Source organism: Oreochromis niloticus, linkage group LG3 (genome assembly GCF_001858045.2).
Source record: "Oreochromis niloticus isolate F11D_XX linkage group LG3, O_niloticus_UMD_NMBU, whole genome shotgun sequence".
NCBI classification, from domain to species: domain Eukaryota; kingdom Metazoa; phylum Chordata; class Actinopteri; order Cichliformes; family Cichlidae; genus Oreochromis; species Oreochromis niloticus.
In genome coordinates this window covers 10,744,039-10,757,898 of record NC_031967.2, presented here as the reverse complement: position 1 = coordinate 10,757,898, position 13,860 = coordinate 10,744,039, and the positions used below count along the sequence as shown (strand labels likewise).

Sequence of the window (13,860 nt, the reverse complement as noted above, 5' to 3'; positions counted from 1 at the left end):
AACAAATGCAGAAGAGCATCTCTGAACACACAACATGTGGAACGTTCAAGCAGATCGGCTACAGCAGCAAAAAAAACCCCAAACAAAACAAAAAACAAAAAAACAAGACAATGGGCGACACTCTTAAGGTAAGAACAGGAAATTGAGGCTACTATTTACACGGACTCACCAAAATTGGACAACAAAAGAGTGTAAAAATGTTCATGAGCCTCAATCAGCTGTGACATTTGGATGGTCGCTCTTGGGCATAAACAGAAAGAAAAGCATGGATCCATCCTGCTTTGTATCAGCGGTTCAGGCTGCTGCTGTAACTGAGCATTGTTTAAACACCACAGCCCACCTGAGTATCTTTGCTGACCATGTCCATCCCTTATGATCAGTGCGCCTATCTTCTGACGCCGCTCCCAGTAGGATAACACACTGTCACAAACTCCAGTCATCTAAAACTGGAGCTGGAGATTCCCAACATGGATGTGCAGCTGACAAATCTGCAGCTACTGTGTGATGTCATCATGTCAATATGGACATAAAATCTCTGAGGGACGTTTCCAGCACTTTTTAAAAAAAATCTATGCTGTGAAGAATCGGGCAGCTATAAAGGAAAAATGGAGCCAGTTAACTATAACTCTATGAAATGTAATGAAACAGAAGTGAGGCACAGACTAATATTAAAGTATCTCAATTTTAATCATTAGTACTAAACAGCCTCATTAGTGCTCTTTGGCTTTATAACAAAGACTGGGTCCAGTACAGACACCTAACTGGTGGGAGGGGGGGAAAGCGTGCTAAATCCTTATTCTGTGCATTTCCTATATATAGAATAACAAATCCCACCAAAGGAGTAAAATCAGCACGGTGCCACATCTACATTTGAGCACACATTTTTCTCACAGTGCATCTTTTTACTTATTTTAAATTAACTACACTGAGCCAGTGTAGGTAGTTGTCATCACTCTTCTTCCTCATTGTTAGTCTCCCACATTCTCCTCATCTTGGCTCTTCCTCCTCCTATAGCACATCTTCCGTCTCTTTTCCTCCTTACTCTCCCCCCACCCCTCTACACCTCAGCCCTGTATTTGTCCTGCTCCTCATCTACATGCCTCTCTCTTGTGCACACTCTCAGTCTGATGCTTGACGTTGCCGGAGACCGATCACAGCGCTTTCCTTTGCTGCTCAAAAAGAATCGCACACTTCTTCCCCAGATAAGGACAAAAGAAAAGAAGATGGGATGCAGACAAATGGGGGGGGGGGGGGGGGGCGGGGGGGGATTCAAGAGTCAAGTGACTCTGTGGAAGCAGGACAAGTAAAAGAAAGATCCCTTCCTGAGGAGAGAGGAGATTTCTAAAAATACAAGCCAGCTTACTCTGCATTCTGTTATTTTCTCTCTCCCTTCTTTGTCCCCTCCTTCATTCAGTACCTGTTCTGTGGGATTAACATGACTTAAAATTCAATCAGCCTACAGCCCTGACGGAAGAGCGACAGAGGAGGCAGACAGAGCGCTGCAGCTGTCGGACCGAGTGAGGGGACGACCAACGGGAGGGGAGAGAGAGAGAGAGAGGCAGACGAAGAGACAGAGATAGCAACGAGAGAGAGAGAGAGAGAGAGAGAGAGAGAGAGAGAGAGAGAGAGAGAGAGAGATATGGGTGTTTTTCCACGGAGCTGAGAGAGCAAGAGCCGCGGAGACGGAGAAATGTGATGGCTTCAGGAGTCATGGTGGTGGAATGATCCGGAAAACGAGGTTAGTAAATACATCTTTTTATCTCACAGAGGGCAAAACAGGGGTGAAAGACGCTAGATGAAGATGAAAGAACAATGAGACGACTCAAAAAACAGAAAAATAGCTCTACTGTGCTTTTGAAGTAGCAAAGTGCACACAGGAGGAGAAGAGGGAGATAAACTGGAACGAAAAGAAATGAATTGCAGATAATAAAAATTAATTTTTAAAAAATCCAGCGGGCTTGTAACATACATGTAGCTGCGGCACTAACATATAGATACACACTGAAAGAAACACACTCGCCGAGAGACACTGACAGAGTGCAAAGATTCAAAGCACGATAATGAGATTGTTTTCTTAAAAGGTGCCGGTTTGATTGACAGGCCAGAGAGTGGAGGCGGGTGGACTTTTGAACCGTCTGACATTCGTGCCACTGATCAATAGACCAGTTGTTTTATTAGGCTCAGTGTGTGTCTGTGCGTGAGATTCAAAGACAGAGCAAGTAAACGGAGAGATGCAGAGGCTGTGCGTGCTTGCAGAGAGTATCACTGCATGGCTACTTGGATGCGTGCGCCAGCATGTGTAAATGTGTTGCACGACTGTGTGTCTGTGTGCGCGACGAGTGCATTTGTGAGCGCAAGAATCATCCAATGCAGCCTACCGAGAAGTGCTAAGAGGGTCTCGGAGCTATCGATTCCCTCTGACTGACAGGTGAGAGACAGAGAGGGAGTGTGGGAAACCGAGGGAGGAAGAAATGAGGGGTGGCAAGTTGAGGAGGGGGTGGCAAGTTGAGGAGGGGGCCGTAAGGGAGGCGTGAGTGACAGAAGTTGTGGAAACGGGGAGGTGTGGAGGCATCAGAGGGAAAAGGGAGGTCAGCAGGGTGGAGCAGCGAAAGGCTGATTTATAATTTATGATGCACACAAAAGGAGTTTTCAAAATGGAGCACATGCACAGTACACACTGCATTTACACTATGTCTCTCTCGTTTTAGGTTTGCCAGCCATCTCTCCAGGTTACTCCCAAACCACCTTTTTTTTGCACTTGCCTCCAAGGTCATCAACAAACAGATAATTCAGCGTGGAAGAACAAATGCAGCAGCGAGTGTAGAAGAGCCCCGAGACACACCGGAGACCGCTCCTGGAAGTGAGGGACGAGAGGAAGGCGTGAAAAGAAACAAAACTGAGCGTGCACAAGAACGAAGAAAGGACCAGATGAATGAATAAAAGAAAAGGAGCTGACAGTGGAGGCAAAAAAGGAGCAAAGGGAGGGTGATGGAGGAGAGAGGAGGTGAGAAGGGGAGGTGAAGACTACTGCTTGGATTCTTACTTGACTGAACTGCTTGAGAGACAGAAAAGTTCAACACAGCCATGAGGAAATCGTATCAAGATGCCATAAATAGGATTTTAGCAAAGTGGATTCCTGGATTTTTTCCAAACCAGAGTCTCTTTTCGGAATACCGCGCCAGGATTGAGCGAGTAATTCAGGATTTTCCAGGTTTTCTTCATCTATAGAAGCCTAAGAGGATATCGTGGGATTGGAATTTCTCCAACTCTCTGGTTGTCTGACACTGACCTATATCGGTCTCCTTTTGATGTGTGTGGGGATGTGTGAGTGTGGAGCGGAGTAGGACAGGTTTCAGTGGAAGCACACAATAACCCCCCCCTCGCCCGTGCTGGCTCAGAATAAGTAGAAACACCTGGGGCGAGATCTGTGCAACATACACACACACAAACACACACAAACCAGGATAACATGTGGAGCTGATTCGGATTATAGAGCCGCACAGACGGAAAAGGTAATGTCCATGCAATTCCAAACACACACACACACACACACACACACACACACACCAGAAAAGGCAAATCTATATCTGCATGGCTAGCTCTCTTGTGCTGAATCATTGAGTAAATCAATGCAGTGCACACCAGCACTCACTGAACTGGGAACTCAGAGCTCTGTGCCCCTCTCCCTCCCTCTCTCTCTCTCACTCTCTCTCTTCCAAACACACACACACACACACACACAGGACTACAAAATGAACAAAAGTGCATTCAGAAGTTAGAAGTAGTGTCAAATCTACCACTTGGCACCAATTTTAACCTTTTCTCATCATCCTTGTATACTTTTCATATCCTTTTTCACTCTACCCTCCCATTGAGAATCTGTGTGTGTCTGAGTGTCAGCCAGCCGTCTTGCATCAGATTACCTACTAGGTGTGTCTCAGCCTGGCTTTCATCACCTTGCCTTTATGTAATCTCACCTGGCGTGCTGTGTGTGTCTGTGGGGTTGACTGCGCGTCTGTGGTGTCAGCAGCAGCAGCAGCCTAAGCAGCACAGATCCGTACTAACCTCTCTTCGTTTCGGGCTTTTTACGTAAGCTTTGCCTGCGTGTGCACACAAACGCGCAGATTTGGCACGCTGACACGGGAGATCAGACAGACTGGACAGAGAAGGATAAGAGGGCGATGAGAAAGAAACGGAGAAGGGAGAGAGGGTAAATAGCGATGTGCGGAGATGGAAAAAGGAAAGGGAGGGGTGGCACATGATAGTGGTGGTGGGTATTGAAGGCTAAGAGAGGTCAGATGACAGGATGACAGAGGGTGAGTTATAATCAGTGACAGACTGTCATGTGACAAGGAAAAAACAATGAGTCGAAGTAGTAGGAAAGGATACAAAGTGACGTGATGAAGGTCTTATGGTAACAGTGAAAAAGCAAAGAAATGGAAGGATCAAGATGAGCACAGTGTTGTATAATAGAGATTTCAGAAGCAAGAAACTACATTAAAATGAAAAACAGGAGAGCCAATCACAGGCAGTGGGGGAAAAAAAGATTTGAGATGAGTGACTAGATAATAAAGTTAGAATAATACATGAGTGAGGATTGACTGGGTGGGAATTAAAAATAGAAAAACAGATGAGAAGAAATAATTAACAGTGACAGATGGTCATCATTATGTTGCTTTCTACTGTTACCATTGGCTACAATTAGTCTTGCACGGCCCCAAAAACTCTGTTAAAGATCACTAACACCAGTAATGAGCTATTTGGAGATATAACTACGAGGGGAATACAACGTACCATAGGGCTTTTCCATGTAAAAAGACGTGCCAATTATCGGGCCCGGCTCACAGGAAAAGTGAAAAATCTACCTTAGAGGAACATTAATTATCCCGGAAACAAACGAGATTCAGCTTAAAACAATACGGCACATGTGAACAATAAGCTTTCTGAATAACCGAGACAGGGCTCGTTATTTGCTCCGTTGATAGTTTACAGTTTTGACTCCTGCTTTGAACGGGGGCACAGCTAATGCAGAAGAAATGACGACCAACTCCTTTTGAAGTGCAACAAAGAGGCTGTTTGATTTCTATTAAGCAAATCATCAATCTGTAATTGGCTCTGCTCTCCTGCTACCGAGTTTCATAAGAATACTGAGCAGGTAAGTGTCATTTGCCTCAAACAGTGAAATAAAAGCAGAATAAAAGAACAATTTCTCAATTATGTTGTTAATGCTCCACGTGGCTTGTTGTTACCGAGGGTGTCTGCCCATCATTCCCAGGCAACAGTAAGGCAGGTGAACAGATGGGGCACTTGCTGTTCAAAATACAAGTCTTGCCAAGATAAACAAACTCAATGTGTGTGTATATATTATATTATATATATTTATTAACTGATGGGTTACCAGGCAGTGTTGGTTGTGTGCTAGTTGGTGTGATCTAGCTCAAACAACATGTAAATCCAGACATTTTTGCAGTATGAACTGCATCTGGCCTGTGAATTAAGACTAGGCTGGGTAATTATAATTATACTAGCATACTATAAGTCTGATATGCTAATAATTACATTAAACTTGCTCTCATGCATTTTTTAATCTTTAGAAATGGTAAAAAATACCCCAGGAAAGCTGGCTAAATGTAGATTAGAGCCCATTATTAAATACTTATGCACACCACTTCAATATAGCAAAAAGTCACACTTAGTTACGGTGACTGGACAGTATCTGGTTGCGGGGCGAGGCTTCAGTGAACAGCTGATTAATGGAAAAAAGAGCGAAAAGGAAGATGAGGGACCCAAAAAAGTGGAAAAGTCATCAACATTAATGATAATTACATGAAACAAAAAAAAAGACAGGCACAATTAAACATCAAAGATCATAACCTATGATGGATGCAGGATGTCACACACCTGCTTGATTTAACCAACTTTCCATCAAGGAGAGAAGTGGAAAGTTTGAAACCCTGAAACAAGGGAAACGTGGTTACTGTCAGGAGGATGGCACTTGATGGATGAATGGACGAACGAGCGGATGACAAACGGTGGAGGGAGAGACGTGAAAAGCTGAGCTGTTAAGGAATAGTGGGAGGATCAAAGGATGAGGCATCAGGCCACTGTCGGGATCAAGGATCAGAGCGGCAGATGATGGACAGAGAGGTACAGAACGATAGTGTGATGAAGAGGCGTAATTACAACACTGTTTAAGATAGGGAGGAACACTCGGAGGATGTAGAGAGACTGAGTAATGAAGAATGAAAAGGCGAGTGATGACACTTGAGAGGTGGATGATAAGAGAGCGTGGGGATAAGGGAATAGAGGAATAACAATGTCTGAGAAGAAAAACTGCACTAATAAAACAGTGACACAAGGAGGAGGGGGTGTGTGAACGAATGGAATCAATCCGATGGGACCGAATGATAAAAGATTGAGTAATTAGACAGTTGGTAGTCAAACGTAGATTTGTAGGATGTAATGATGGCAACGAAAGGATGATATATTTAAAAAAAAAAAAGGATGAAAGTCAAAGGATGTCAAATGACGGAAGGAAGTGTGAAGATAAAAGTGGAGAATGATTGAAGGAGCAAAAGAAAGAGTTACCAAGAGGTTAGCCGTAAAGAGGTGGAAGGAGCGAGCAAACGTGCTGTACAGAAAGTAAGGAAAGACGCGGGGATGAAAGTATGAGTAATTAAACTGTTGACAGTCTGTTTAGGCACAGCAGGGGCCTGATGAGCAGAACAAACCGTAACCACGGCAACCACTGGAGACAGATGGAGGGGTGGGTTTTGGGGACGGAGATATCCAGGAGATGGGAGAAATGGGGGGGAAAGTCGAGTGTGAACGTGAGGAAACTTGGGGGAGGGGTTAGAACGCGAGAGGTGGATAAGTGTGGGGTTTGAGATGTGGTGAAATTAAGACTTCATTCAGCAATCGTATTTAAAGAGAAGTAGAAACTGTTATCATGGCTCTTCTCATCCAGTTCTGTGTTTCTTTTTGTGTCACAGAACAATCCCATATCTTTCTAGAGATTAGAGAACATGATGAGCACATCTCCATTATCAAAAAGCAGCTATGCCGAACTGGATGTCCTTCGTAGAGGCAAAACACACACTGCAAATATGAGATGGTCAGGTCAGTGTGCTCCAACAAGCTCCATCAGGCCTGACCAAAACAGTGAGCTAACAACAAAGAGAAGGGTCAGCTCAAAAATCACACAAAGGACACACAAAGCAGAAACAAGAATTAGAAGAAAATAATAAAATTAATGGTTTCTGCAGCGTTTTATAAACACCTAGAACCCAGATCCAATCAGTCCCAGCAGAATTTCGCAAATTAAGATTAGGAATTAACCCGCGTATCTGTGAAAGATTATTCCACTCTAACTAATACTGATCCAAATCTATGAAACTAAATGAGAAAATTAGGTTTATGTAATGTGATTCAGCTATGCAGACTGAGAATTGCTAACAAAATTTCACAGAGTACTTTTAAACTTATCGGGCTAACTTGCTAATCCTGCTTTGTGAAAACCCCCTCTAGAGATGGAGGAAGAGAGGAGATGGATTTACAGAAACAGCACAAAACTTTGATGTGTTCAATCCCATCAAAACTTTTCTCCAACAAGCCTAAAATGCAAGATGTTATGACCCCATTTAAACCTTTTATCACATGTTCAGTCTATAAAAAGGCGGAACAAGAGTAGGAAATATGGGGTCATGTACTTGCAAAGCCCAAGCGGTTTGGCATTCTTGCTGGATAAATGACTGTTGATTGTCCCAGCACTATACTATACCAAGACAAATCAAAGGTGCCCTTCAATCCGTCAGGTCCACTGACTGATATTCTGGGTGCATTTACTCTTCGATGATTGATTTTAGGCGTTTCAAGAGTTTAAAACCAAGAACTGAAAAAGAAAATCTGGGCTTTGAAAGCACCGTCAGCCTCTTTTAGACTGCTGAGATGCACATTCTTTACATCGAGTTTAAATCTAAGCCCAAGCATGTCCCACAATTCTGCTAAACACGCTGGGAACAGCTTCCTGCCAAGCATCCAAACCAGCACTACGTCTTCAGTTCACATGTGTTTGTCTGCATTACAAATATCACCAACAGATGCAGTGGGTTGTAGATGTTCAAGTGAATCATGGTGCAGAATGCAGCGTGGGTGATGACTGTCAGAAGAAACCGGCTTGTACTTAGTCGGAAACACTTAAGTCTCACAGCAAAGCACGCAGCATTTCTGCATGTATCAGCACTGCTAAGCATTAGAATATGAGACGCAGTAATCAACAAACTCAAGGGAAACCAGTTTCCCCTGCAGGCTCATTGCAGTGCAGCCTTGTTTTGCCTGTATTAGTATCACACACCGGGGGAAAAAAAGCTCTTTGTGGTGAGTTACATTGCAAGTTGTGATTCATAACAGCTAAAAGTGGCTTCAGATCAAACGCGCCTGATGCTAACAAGACTCGAGCAAGGAATCGTTTAGATGCTACATGCTACATTTATCCCTTCCTTCTGATTCTACTTGTGCTACCCATCTCTTATCACTGGCCTTTTGTCTTTCCTCATTTAAGTTCCCTTGTTTCAGAGAGGGCCACGAGAAAGATGGGCGACCACTAGAGCAATATAGAAAATCGAATGAAATAAAATAGAAAAAGGGTAGAAAAAGGAACAAACATTAGTGAAGACAGAGTTTATTTTTTATAGAAGTGCGTGCCTGTGTGGAACTGTGTGTGTGCTCGTCTGTGCAGCATTAATCAATACATCCATCACTGTGATGCAGAGGCCTGGCTGGCATGTCACTGACCTACTGTGCTGGATGCAGAACGCTGATTGGGTAACTGTTCTCCTACTCAGGATTTCCCCTCACTGAGCTGAAAACCCTGCTGAATCACCAAACTGCCACATGCACACACACGCGCGCACGCTTTTCCACCAAGCTGCATCCCGTGGCGTCAGCCAATCAGGGTCCATATAATTGGCGCTGCAGGGTTTCTGACTGGTGGGGATGTTGACAGATCAGCAGTGGTGTGTTGGCACATCATTTGTAGACTTGTATTTGTAGTGAATTTGTGGTTGATTAGCCTCATCGACGTAAACACGCACAGGTGCGCACACACAAAAGCATCCATTGATAATATGGTGCTGAAAGGCTGACATTAAGGAATGGAGAGAGAGAAGTTGGAGTTCGGATGGGAAGACAATCAGATAATGAGCAGTCATCTGCTTATAGAGAAATAGGCGCCAAAACAAGTCAATAAGGGACAATGAAGCTGAGCTTGAAAGTTAGAGAGACGAAGAGGAAGAAAGAGCATCAGAAGGAATGAAAAAAAAATAAAAACAGGACAGGAAATTGCAAGCACGTTATGTTCACGGTGAGTGGCAGGTCAGCTATTTTACAACACTTGCATTACTGTGTGTCTGCAGGCAAATTTGCGAATGTAAGCATAACCATATTTAAAGTGGGTGCAAGTTTAGAAGTTCAAGAATGTGACTGTGTGAAGAAAAATAAACTAGGATTAGAAACTGAAGCAAGAGTTTCTCCTGGGTGACCCCTCTGTGACTGCAAACTCAAATACACACAATCAACCTTTCACTAAAATCTTACAAATCAAGAAAGAGAATGTCTACTGATACCAGACTTGAGGATAATAGGTGTCACAACACAGGTTAAAAGTCACTAATATTTAACAGCACATCACAATTAGAATATGGGAGCAATGTTCATTTTTTAGAAGTAGATATCCAGATGAGCACCATAAATGTGAAGAATCTTTAACTTCATCTACAATAAGGTGTTGAATGAGGAACATGCATGATGGCATACATGAACAGCATGTTGTTTTTCAGATCTCAAAACACCTTTCTGAACTGCAAAAGTGACACGACTTGGTCACTGCAGAACAAAGCAAAGATTTCCCAGCCTCCTGCTTTAATTTTCAAGTTTCACATGTGTTGAGCTCGAGGCTCTTGACATCATGTAGCTATTTAATCCATCCTTTCCCTTAATGACCCCACTGATGTCATGTAACATCAGCAGTCTGCACTCGTTTTAACCTCAGCACGCTCGCACAAAGTGCTCTGCAGTGCGTTTCCCTTTCCCCCACCTCCATGCATCTTGAAGTTCAGTGCCTTGCCCAAGGTCACATTCGTCAAAGCGTATGTGGCCATGTCTCAAACGACCAACTGTGCAATTAGTGGCCAACCCACTCTGCTACAAGAACCGCGTCTGCCCCGCAGTCCGTGTAATTCAATCACGGAGAAGTCTTAAAGAACGGCTCGTGGATGCCAACTGATGCAAACACAACTTCCTTCACAATCAGCGCAATATGGAATAGCATCAGTGAGCATGTGGAAAATCAGAGACTGTCAGCTATTAATTACATGATTTTATTGGCTTACTTATTGTCATTGTGGAACTTAATTAGATCCTACTATGCTATTGCCATCTGGAGTAAGGAGTCATCAAAAGAGAAAAGCATTGAGCTGCTTCCCCCTATCAGCAGTATGACAGCTATCCACCACAATGAAAAATTATTACTCTCCAAGTAGAAAAGACACTCTGGTACAGCAATGTAACCAAGTTATTTTCAGTGCTTTATGTCCCTTATTTGCTCAGCTGTCCCCGTGATCCAGCTGCTGAATCCATCTGTAAGATGTATAGAAAGAGACTGCTAGCATTTACAAAAGGACCTTCAAAACATAAATGTTGAAGTCCCGCTTTGCATTCTGAGTGACAATGAAGCATTACAACGATTAAGAAAAGCTTCCTGGTGAAGAAAATCCACATGCAACACAAGCTGTGCTGGTATATTTCTATAATGGCCACAAATACCAGTAGGAAGAAAGTTCAGGCAGTGTATACGAGAGTTACATAACAAATCATAACGGCACCACTCCCCGTCCCTCCGTGCCAATGAAGTGCCAAAGAAAATCACTGTCACCTCTGTTGTTTGCCAATTCAATTTACCTCCCAGAAAATATAATCCCCAAGCTGTGCAGTTGTGTGGGCTTTCCAAAGGGAGGAAACTAAATTACAAACCCTCAGCAAATAATGGGTTATTGGCTGCCACAGTTATAACAACCTTAATGGTAATGACACTGTTAGAGAACTGGAAAGAAAGCCTCCAAAGCTATATGTTCATTTGATTGATGGAAGGGGAACAAAATAGCCAGATGGAGGTGCACACATGTGAGCCGTGACATGAAGTAGAGGCAAGGCCTACTCGTTGCTGTGGTTCACCACGTCAGGTTTTCCTGCCCAGCCTCTCCGTGGTTCACCAATTCACAGCCAGCGCAAAGTCAGAACAGCAGGGCTAACACCTGGGTTTTGGGATGTCTGGCACATCCTTCAGCTGAGTGCTTCCACACTGCAAGGAGGGAGGTCTGGCCACTATGACAGCCACACTTCAAAAAGAATCACAGGTAACCGAGATGGTTCAACTTTTATGACTTTTTAAACAGTTTTTAACAAGCCACTCCAAGTTCATTAAAGACTGGGTTGCTTATCTACGCAAAGCTGATGCGAAGTGGCAGCTTTTATAAAGCCAAACTTCAAAGACTGCATCAATATTGCCATTTTTTTTCCTACTCCAAACACAGTGAGCGGAGAACAAGCAGAGTGGGTTGCTTTCTCTTAAGTGTTGCCATGTTTAAAGATTAGATAGTTTCAAGAGCTCCTGGCTTTTCATAAGGTACAGTAGCCAAAAGCACCCTACAATGCTAGAATCTCTCAGATCAAACACTCATGTCTTCAAATTTTGTACAAATAAGAGTAAAAGCTCTTCAGACTGCTTAAGAAAATCACCAAAACCACCAGAGTTTTTATGATCTTCGTGCAAGAACTGTGAAATGTGCCTCAGTGAGGCAAAAACAAGGATAATATATGAGCCACTTAGTACATAAACTGATACATAAGGTGGGAAATTTCACAGGAATGAAAAAACAAATAATTAAACCAAAAACCCAAATGAAAACATGTTAAATATCTGGCTATGAGACGTTCCAGGAATAGAAACAATTATTAAAATCTTCCAAACAGGAAGGATTCCAACAGGATTTAGTGAGAGTGGGTATTGCATACAGATGAATATACGAGTACGTACACACTCACGCGTTTCTTTTTCTTTCAAATACAACATAGAGGCTTGGGAGGAATTAGTTGAGTGGAGTATTTCATAAGAAGTGTATTATTTTGGAGTCCCACTGTGAAGAGACTGCAGTCTTTTTATTTTAAAGAGAACACACTTCAGTTCTTTTCTCCGATTTCCCATTTCACTTCTTTCACTCCTACCATTTACCTCAGGGGTTCTGTGAGCTTTCTTTCCTCCCCATCAGTACCCCCCCATCTATATGGGAAAAAGATGAAAAGACTGAAAAAGGACTCCACACAAACGAGCATGTTTTTGTTCTTTCTTGAGAGGCCCATGCTTGACACAAAGATTAGGATTACACTGTAACTCCTGTTTGAAAGATAATGATCTTCACACTTCTCAGTCAAGCAAAGACCTGAAACAAATCTAAAGTTGGAGCGTTTGTAATCATCTCATTTTCTTTTGGGACAGCAGCCCGTAGTTTGCTTAGTTGGGTAAAGCCTGGGTTACTAAATTCTACTTCTACAACAACAAAACAGCATTTAGAGGGGAAATAAAGAGACCACTTTCACATACTTGGCCTTTACTTTTAATTTACTGACCTCAAGATGTAGTGCTTTAAATGTCCCAAGCCAATCCATCCCAACTTATCTGTAATTTTCTTGACCACTAACCTCTTCGCTCCTCCTTACCTCATCGCCTTTCACTCCCACTTCTCCCACCACTATCATGACGGCGATGCCATACAGAGTCGTTTTTAGCAGCTCTCCCTTCCTCTAATCAAATCCCGTCTTCCCTCCCTCATCCCTCTCTCTGACAGTGATGGATGGCGGCCTTCACCCGTTTATCGCCTTTACATATTTCTCTGCCCATCCGCTTAACGACACGCATTCACACACAATGACTTCATCCCTCTTTCTCTCCGTTTTCCTCAAACTCAGACTCTTCTCTTCATCCCACTTTCCCTCCACTCGTCACACAACTGGCTTCATTTTATCCCATCTTGCACCCTTCCCTCCTCCATCTTATGTACTCCTCCATTTATTTTTTGCTTCCCACTTTCACTGTATTTCACGCTTTAGTCTCTCCTTACCTCCGCATTTGTTGTCTGTTTCCATATCCAATACCGTTACCCCGTCCCTGTGCCTTCTATACATACTAAAGAGGACCGAGTACGACAGAGGAGCGATAGTATCAAAAGGATGAGTGGGCTTACAGTACACACGACTGCTGCAAGAAGAGGCTACGTGGGTGTTCTTTTGTTCCTTGCCTAGAGAGAGTGTGTGTCTATGTGTCGGCCTCCCTATAATTATGATTGTGTGGGAAGACTGTTTTGGTATGCTCGCGGTTGTTTCTGTATGCAAGTGCTCACCTAATATGAAGGGCCTGGATTATGAGTAAGAGTGCATGCTAGAAAGCCTTAGTGTAACCGAAAAAAAAAAAAAAAAAATTGAATGCGAGCGAATGAAAGGCTGCCTCCATATTTGATCTCTGCATTTATGCTAGTGGAGCTTTTGCGTACTGTAACATCAAACAATGCAGCAGAGCTCAAGTGCATGCCAGCCATATGAATAGACAGTCAAATGATGCTGCTTTAAAACTTTCCATTCATTTCTACTTCCAACCTAAACGCCTTGCAGTCCAGCATTAACCGCTTGGTGGCAAGGCGATGTCTGGCTGTCAGTGATTTCTGACTGAAGCCTGGTGGGACACCTATTCACAGCCCAATAAGATCTGTGGATTACCGTGCTTGTGATAAGTGGCTTCTGAGAGCAAATACA

General features: G+C 43.3%; 2 protein-coding genes across 5 annotated transcripts in view; one reads left to right on the top strand and one right to left on the bottom strand.

Annotated features, from left to right (window-relative positions):
• Positions 1-13,860, bottom strand: part of pcxb (pyruvate carboxylase b) — a 282,300-nt gene that overhangs the window by 76,803 nt on the left and 191,637 nt on the right. The gene's annotated exons all lie outside the window — the stretch shown is intronic.
• LOC102078091 (leucine-rich repeat and fibronectin type-III domain-containing protein 4) overlaps positions 1,584-13,860 on the top strand; it is a 37,366-nt gene continuing 25,089 nt past the window's right edge. Inside the window, exons 1-2 of the mRNA XM_005468081.4 lie at positions 1,584-1,738; positions 2,709-3,512. The gene's annotated coding sequence lies outside the window, so the exon portion shown is untranslated. The remainder of the gene's footprint in view (positions 1,739-2,708; positions 3,513-13,860) is intronic.